The sequence below is a fragment of the Tachyglossus aculeatus genome, chromosome 16 (genome assembly GCF_015852505.1).
Source record: "Tachyglossus aculeatus isolate mTacAcu1 chromosome 16, mTacAcu1.pri, whole genome shotgun sequence".
Taxonomy (NCBI): Eukaryota; Metazoa; Chordata; class Mammalia; order Monotremata; family Tachyglossidae; genus Tachyglossus; species Tachyglossus aculeatus.
This window is the reverse complement of record NC_052081.1, coordinates 26,242,423-26,251,062: the sequence shown is the minus strand read 5'-3', so window position 1 is coordinate 26,251,062 and position 8,640 is coordinate 26,242,423.

Genomic DNA, 8,640 nt, shown 5'->3' with positions numbered 1-8,640 from the left:
GCACGGGCTTGGGAACCAGAGGTCATGGGTTCGAATCCCTGCTCCGCCACTTGTCAGCTGTGTGACCTTGGGCAAGCCACTAAACTTCTCTGGGCCTCAGTTCCCTCATCTGTAAAATGGGGGTTAAGACTGTGAGCCCCATGTGGGACAACCTGATTACTTTGCATCCCCCAAGTGCTTAGAACAGTGCTTTGCACATAGTAAGCGCTTAAAAAATTCCATTATCATCTTAGGTAAGTTACGTAGCTTCTCTGTGCTTCAGTTCCTCATCTGCAAAAATGGAGATTCAATGCCTGTTCTCTCTCCTACTTAGACTGTACACTGTTAGCTCTCTGTGGGCAGGAAATTCTGTTGAATTGTACTCTCCCAAGTGATGTACAGTGTTCTGCACATAGTCAGTGCTCAATAAATGTTACTGATGATGATGATAGAGTGTGAGCCCCATGTGGGACCTGACTGCCTTGTATCTATCCCAGAGCTTAGTACAGTGCTCAACACAGAGTAAGCACTTAAATACCACAACTATCACTATTAACTAGTGAAAAAATTGGGACGAGAGGCAAGTAAACCGATGTTGGACATATTATTTTGTGATGTTGACAAAACTCTTGACTTATTAGCCATGAACTTGAAACAATTGTAGCTGCCTTTGCACCTTTCATAGTAATAATGGCATTTATCAGGCGCTTACTATGTGCAAAGCACTGTTCTAAGCACTGGAGAGGTTACAAGGTGATCAGGTTGTCCCAAGGGGGCTCACGATCTTAATCCCCATTTTACAGATGAGGTAACTGAGGCCCAGAGAAGTTGTGACATCTGTTAAGTGCTTTCTTTGGATCAAGGATTGTATTCAGGGAGACATATTAGGTCAGACACAGTCCCTGTCCCAAATGGGGCTCACAGCCTAAGTAGGAGGGAAAACAGGTAATTTTACTCCTATTTTACAGCTGAGAAACTGAGGCACAGCGAAGCTAAATGACTTGGTCAAGATCACACGGCAGGTAAATGGCAGAGCTGGTATTAGAACCCAGGCCCTCTGAAGCCCAGGCCCACGATTTTTCCACTGGGCCGTGTTGCTTCCTAGGAATGTGTCTTGCATGAAGCACATGGGTCAAGAAATTTATGAAATGGAGAGCCTCGTCACATCTAGTCTAATTTGCTACTCTCCTTGTCAGACAGACAAATGGCTTTTGGCCAAGTTGAAGCAGACCATATATCCAAAGAATACCCAGAGGAACCTGAAGGTTGTATTCAACACGAATAATTTATATCAGCCTACTAACAGTATGCAGATTATTGTGGTTCTGCTGTAGGTGACAGAAATATGGATTTGTAAAACCAGTTTGGTAGGGTCAGCGGATCGACTTGGATTTTATCGGTTGGAATTGCAAAGCCAACTATGCAGCGTCTTTAGGATTTGAGATTTCCCAGTCAATGGCTCCACTCCCTTTTCTAGGAGGAAAAGGAAACCTGAAAAGGCTCCTTGACAGTAAATACTAATGAGGAAGTTTTTTTGATGATCTAAGCACGGATGAATCAAAACCATCTGGATTAAATTTTAGTCCAAGTTTGCAAAATCTGAATAATCAAGGGAGCCGGGTCCAAGGAAAAATGTCAAACCCAGGACATTAAAAATCAGCCGGATGTGATCATGATCCCAAAGTGAAGTAAGCTTGAAGTAGGATTGCCTGCTTTGCGCCATGAAGTAAAGTCTGCCCACCCAAGTGAAAAGGAGGAAGAGCAAATAGCCAAATTTTGTGCACGTGAATGAATCTATCATCGTCATTATTGTGGTATTTGTTAAGTGTTAACTGTGTGCCAGACATTGTACTAAGTGCTGGAGTAGATACAAGTTAATCAGGTTGGACACAGTCCCTATCCCACATAGGGCTCACGGTCTTAATCCCCATTTTACAAAAGAGGTTATGGAGGCACAGAGAAGTTAAGTGACTCACCCATGGCCACACAGCAGGCAAGCGGAGGAGCCAGGATTAGAACCCAGGTTCTTCTGACTCCCAGCCCCATGGTCTATCAACAAGTCCATGCTGTTTCCTCAGTTCTGCTCAACTCACAGATGTAAGGAATTTATGTTCCTATAACCCAATATGGGACAAAGACTGGGCCTAACCTGATTATCTTGTATGTACCACAGCCCTTAGTACAGTGTTTGGCACATATTAAGCACTTAAAAAAGGCCACAGTCATTATTTTCATTATTACTTAATAATAATAATGGTATCTGTTAAGCATTTACCATGTGCCAGGCACTGTACTAAGCACTGGGGTGCTTATAAGTCGGGTTGGACACAGTTCCTGCCCGCATGGGGCTCACAGTCTCAATCCCCATTTTACAGATGAGGTAACTGAGGCCCAGAGAAGTGAAGTGACTTGTCCAAGGCAGCACAGCAGACAAGTGTTGGAGCTGGGATTAGAACCCACAACCTTCTGATTCCCAGGCCTGTGCTCTATCCACTAAGCCACGCTACTTAGTGGTGCGATTCTTCCGACTGTTTGTTTGTGGCCCTAGTTCTGTGATGAAGCGAACCAGGCATCAGTACTCTCAGAAGCGCACAGTACAGTGCTCTGTGCACAGTAAGCGTTCAGTAAATACCACTGATTGATAAGAGCAGGTCCTCTGAAAATTGCCTAGCTCATATGTGGCATTAGGTTTGCTAACGTTGGACCTTAAACATCGAGGTGAGTTTGAGACCCCCATTTCCCCTTACCCCGAGTCCTAAGTGACAAAGCCAGACAGGAGCAGGCTAAATAATCAATAATCCATGGTACTTATCAATAATAAGTAATTAACCAATTAGTCGACAATCAATCCATGGCATTTATCAAGTGCTTACTACGTGCAGCGCACTGTACTAAGGACTTGGGAGAGAACAATATGACAGGGTTAGTAGACACATCCCCTGCCCTCAGTCTAGAGGAGGAACTTACAGTCCGAAAAGAAGATGGCTGCAAGAATAATAATAGTAATAATTATGGTACTTGTTAAGCACTTACTATGTGCCAACTACTGTTCTAGGGTACTAGGGTAGATACAAGTTAATGAGATTGGATACAGCCCCTACCCTACATTGAACTCACACTCTAAACCCCTTTTCTTTTCCAGATGAGGTAACTGAGGCACAGTAACGGAGCCCAAGGTCACACAGCAGACAGGGAGTGGAGCCAGGATTAGAACCCATGACCTTCTAACTCCCAGACCCATGCTCTAGCTGCTGTCCTGAACACCATGCTGTCCAGGAGACATGCCAAGGAGAGCAGGGTAACAAGGAGTCATGGACACCGGGCTCTAGGAGCAATCTGGCCCTTAGAATTGCCCTGGGAATTCCACAGGTCTTCCCAAGTCCAATACGTCTGAGTGCTTCCAGGGAAACTGAGCATAGAATCATGAAGATTCAATTTCTTCTCCTCCCAAAAGTGTTACCTCAGTGACAGGAGCAATTTTCATCAACAGAAACCTCTCAAAGCTTACTATCCTCTCTCTACTTCTAGCTCTCTTTTATTCCCTCTCTCTCCTCTCTCTCTCTCTCTCTCTCTCACACACACACACACACACACACACACACATATACGGGCAAAATCCTCAGAACATTAAAGAAAGCTGTTAAGCTAATCTGGTGCATCTAAATGGGCAATATATATTGAATCCATGCTCCATTGATCATAATTATTGCAGTTCCCTTTATCAAGTAACCATCTTAAACCATTATTTAGAGATCATTTTGCTTTCCATTACTGTCACTATATTGCAGAATTCACTGGGAATTGGACGCAGTGTGATAGAGGGGTAGGCGGCGGTATTAGCCTGGAGTCTGCTAGTGTCCTGCAACAATGTTTCCAAAATAAGAGATTTAGCGCTATGCTCACTGAACTTTTGAAGTGCCATAGGATGACTTTATGTTGGAGTAGCATCATTTGGGTGGCATACGCTTTGGAATTTGGGCTCCACAACTAAGTCGGCAATATTCTTATTTGCGTCACAATGCCAAAGATCCTCACTGTACAATATCTCTGGCTTCCGCTGGGGATTCAGAAGTTGCTGAGCAGTGTTGAGGAGTGTCTCATAAATAGCTTAGGCAGAAGAGGAGTAAACAAGAGAGAAGGTATTCATTGTCCATGTGATTTTTCTGAAGTAGAGGAAATGTTACCCATCTCCACTTTTCTTTACGTCAGTCCTGTTCTCTCCAATTCTTATGGTGCGATTGGAGAATGACACCCCTAATCATTCTAACTCCATTGTGGAGCGAGGAGCTTTCCTTGTAAAGCTGAAAAGCACTTTGGCTAATTCCTTGAAAATCTGGGACTTTGTCTTTCACGTTTTGTGCGCTCTCCCGAGCACGTAACAAAGTGCAGTGCTTGGCACACAGCTGGCTCAAGAACCGCACTCAAATTTCCAAGCAATTTCTGTTCTTTTCTAACATGCCTAAAATTTCCAAGGAGTCGGCGTGTAGGTGGTTTAATAGAACACAGAAATTAGAAAGATGACCCTAAGGGCAGAAATGCATTGCGTTGAAGTTGCGTGACAAAGCCCAAGCTGTGTTTTCTCTAGATTGGTAAACGCCTTGTGGGCAGGGAATGTGCCCACCAACTCTGCTGTGTGATAATCTCCCAAGTGCTTAGAACAGTGCTCTGCACACAATAAACACTCAAAAGAATACCTTTGAAGGTTTCACCACCTACAATACAGGAGGGAGAGAAGCAGTATGGCCTAGTGGTTACAGCAAGGGCTTGGGAGTCAGAAGGACCTGGGTTCTAATCCCAGCTCCACCACTTGTCTGGTGTGTGACCTTAGGCAAGTCACTTCACTTCTCTGGGCCTCCATTACCTCATCTGTAAAGTAGGGATTAATCAATCAATCAATCGTATTTATTGAGCGCTTACTATGTGCAGAGCACTGTACTAAGCGCTTGGGAAGTACAAATTGGCAACACATAGAGACAGTCCCTACCCAACAGTGGGCTCACAGTCTAAAAGGGGGAGACAGAGAACAAAACCAAACATACTAACAAAATAAAATAGAATAGATATGTACAAGTAAAATAAATAAATAGAGTAATACAATGTACAAACATATATACATATATACAGGTGCTGTGGGGAAGGGAAGGAGGTAAGATGAGGGGGATGGAGAGGGGGACGAGGGGGAGAGGAAGGAAAGGGCTCAGTCTGGGACGGCCTCCTGGAGGAGGTGAGCTCTCAGTAGGGCCTTGAAGGGAGGAAGAGTGTCCAACATGATAGGGTGGTACCCACTCCAGGGCTTACCCTCTCAGGATCACACCTGGAAAGTCTCCAATCCTCTACCGGCCTCGGCTACGTAAGGGAGAGTCAAGCGGGGGCCTACCCATTCCATTTCTAGCTTGGGCAGTGGCTAGCGCGTGGAAGGCAATCTGCTACAAGTCAAAAGTCCCCTGTGCCGGGCAGCAGCAGCGTGAGAGAGAGTCGAGGGCGAAGACTCAAGTTTACTTCACAGAAGGAGGCAATGGTCAACCGCTTCCGTATTCTTACCAGGAAAACTCTGTGGATCCACTACCAGAACGACTGCAGATGGAGGTGGGGTGTTCATTCATTCAGTCGTATTTATTGAGCGCTTACTGTGTGCAAAGCACTGTACTAAGCACTTGGGAAGTACAAGTTGGCAACATCTAGAGATGGTCCCTACCCAACAGTGGGCTCACAGTCTAGAAGGGGGAGACAGACAACAAAACAAAACATATTAACAAAATAAAATAAATAGAATAGTAAATATGTACAAGTAAAATAGAGTAATAAATATGTACAAATATGTAGATGCCTAAAGCTGAGGCCCTCCCAGCTGCTGTCTTTTGAGTACAAAGAGTAACTATATCTACATGTATGTCAAAATGTCATAAGTCAGACTACTTGGGAACAGATACATTGTATGAAAAGTAAAACCTTAGAGTTGAACTACGAACCGTTGGATTTTCTTCTAGACTGTGAACCACTGTTGGGTAGGGACCGTCTCTATATGTTGCCAACTTGTACTTCCCAAGCGCTTAGTACAGTGCTGTGCACACAGTAAGTGCTCAATAAATACAATTGATTGATTGATTGATTGAACTCTAAGCATGGTAATGGCAGATGACTCCAAACTATGCACTTGAGAAAGTTGAGCAGAGCAGCTTCTTACCTGGTGAAGTTTGAAGAGGCATACATTTTAGAACAGTAACTTTTAGTGTTTCTGCATTAACTAGTAAGAGATTATCCTCTTCACAGCTCACATTCAATTCATTTGTTGTGGTCCATCAGTGGAATATAGGCTGAACCAGAGGATGAAAATTATCTTTGGGCTTGTGTTCTGGGAGAGATGTGTCCATTGGAGCTGCTATAGGTCAGAAACAACTCACCAGCATAAGACAAGACCCTAACACTTACTTAGTACAGTGCCTGGCATACAGTAAATGCTTAAATACCACAATTATTATTATTATGATGTTTACCTCTATGGTCCCTTCCTGGCTATTCAGGTTAGGATTTGAAGAATGATTTTCCTCTCTTATGGAATGTTTCCACCATGTAAAACATGTGGAATCTGGATCAAATAACCCAAGAGAAAAAAGCAACCTATCTTCACCGCCACCACTGCTTAACTCAGCTGCTCAGACCTGGTGTGTGTGGATGTGAGCCTTCCTCTTCTTTATCCTCTAGCCCCAATGCCGGGGGTGGCCAAGGGGTCGCCCTTCCCTATTTGGCTTGGCTAGTCTTCCCCCAAGCCCCTGCTGCTTGCTGATGATGGAGGGGAGGATTTGGAGAATTGGGGGTGGGGGGAGTTACACAGAGATGGACCAGGGATCTGGATTCTAATCCTGGCTCCGCCACATGTCTGCTGTGTGACCTTGGGCAAGTCGTTTCACTTCTCTGGGCCTCAGTTCCCTCATCTGTAAAATGAGGATTAAGACTATGAGCCCTATGTGGGACAGGAACTGTGTCCAACCCGATTATCTTGTATCTATCCTAGCACTTAGAACGGTGCCTGGCATGTGGTAAGTGCTTAATAAATATCATAAAACAGGGGGTCAGCTCACCACAGGGGAAGGGGTGGATCGTCCCAAAGGGCACAATCTCCAGGTCCTCCTGCCACCTGGAGAGGATGATAGGAACCCCCTAGCCCCTAGAATGTGTCTCTTTATTGTACTCTCCCAAGCACTTAGTACAGTGCTTTGCACACAGTAAAGTGCTCAGCAAATATGACTGAATGAATGAATATTGTTATCTCCCAAGCACTTAGTACAGTGCTCTGCACACAGTAAGCACTCAAATATGATTGACTGACTGACAAGCCAATCGGTTGCCAGACCCTGAGTTATCACCGTGTTTTTCCTCCAGATCCCACTATTACTAACTCTTTTTCCTGCCTCTGGACTGGAATGCCCTTCTTCCTCAAATCCAACAGGCAATTACTCTTCCACCCTTCAAAGCCTTACTGAAGGCCCATCTCCTCCAAGAGGCCTTCCCGGACTAAGCCCTCCTTATCTCTTCTCCCTCTCCTTTCTGCTTCTCCCTGACTTGCTCCCTTCGTTCATTCCCCCCTCCCAGCCCCGCAGCACTTATGTACGTATCTGTAATTTATATTAATGCCTGTCTCCCCCCTAGACTATAAGCTCATTGTGAGCAGATAATGTGTCTGTTATACTGTTATATTGTACTCGCCCAAGCGCTTAGTACAGTGCTTTGCACATACTAAGCACTCAAACGCAACTGACTGATTTTCATCTGTCTGTCCAATCCACTCTACTCTGTGCACTTTCTGTTTCTGTCATATTCTCCCAAGCACTTAGTACAAGGCTTTGTACTTAGTGGACACTCACTGCAACAGATAAGATGATAAGATTTTTTCATCCTGATCAGTTTGGAGAGATCTTTAACACAAACAGAAGAGTTTCTAGGGGCCAGTTCCGTAAAGAATTTGGGCACTTTCACAGAGTTGGACTGCCTTTCCTACCCATCTGTAGATCAGAAAGTAACTCCCATTTCCAAAACACTCAGAAAGAATCTGGAAATGCCTGAGAAAGAAGCAACCAGGTTACTGATGTCCATTCATTGGTATCTCAAACTAGGGAATGCTTCTGGAACTCCCAGATTGCTTTACTAACTTTCAGGGTTCTTTTTCCTCCCTCTTTGTGGAAGATAAAATTATCTTCCCCAAATGAAGCATGTGCTATTGTTTCAATTACACATCTTTGAACAATAGGCAGGACACTAAGGAAGAAATGCACATTATTTTGTGAGGCTAGCACACAGCTGTGTAGGGTTGGGCTCATTTCTATTAAGATTAAGACAACCTTCTGAGGACTATTAGGAAATCTTTCCTCCTGACTCCCCAGCTGCTTGAATTAATAAAAACAGGCTATAGAAATTTTAAATTAGCATTATCTACCCCTAACAGGAATGTACTTGCTCTGGAATTAATAATAATAATGATAATGGCATTTATTAAGTGCTTACTATGTGCAAAGCACTGTTCTAAGCGCTGGGGAGGTTACAAAGTGATCAGGTTGTCCCATGGGGAGCTCACAGTCTTTATCCTCATTTTACAGATGAGGGAACTGAGGCCCAGAGAAGTTAAGTGACTTGCCCAAAGTCACACAGCTGATAAGTGGTGGAGTC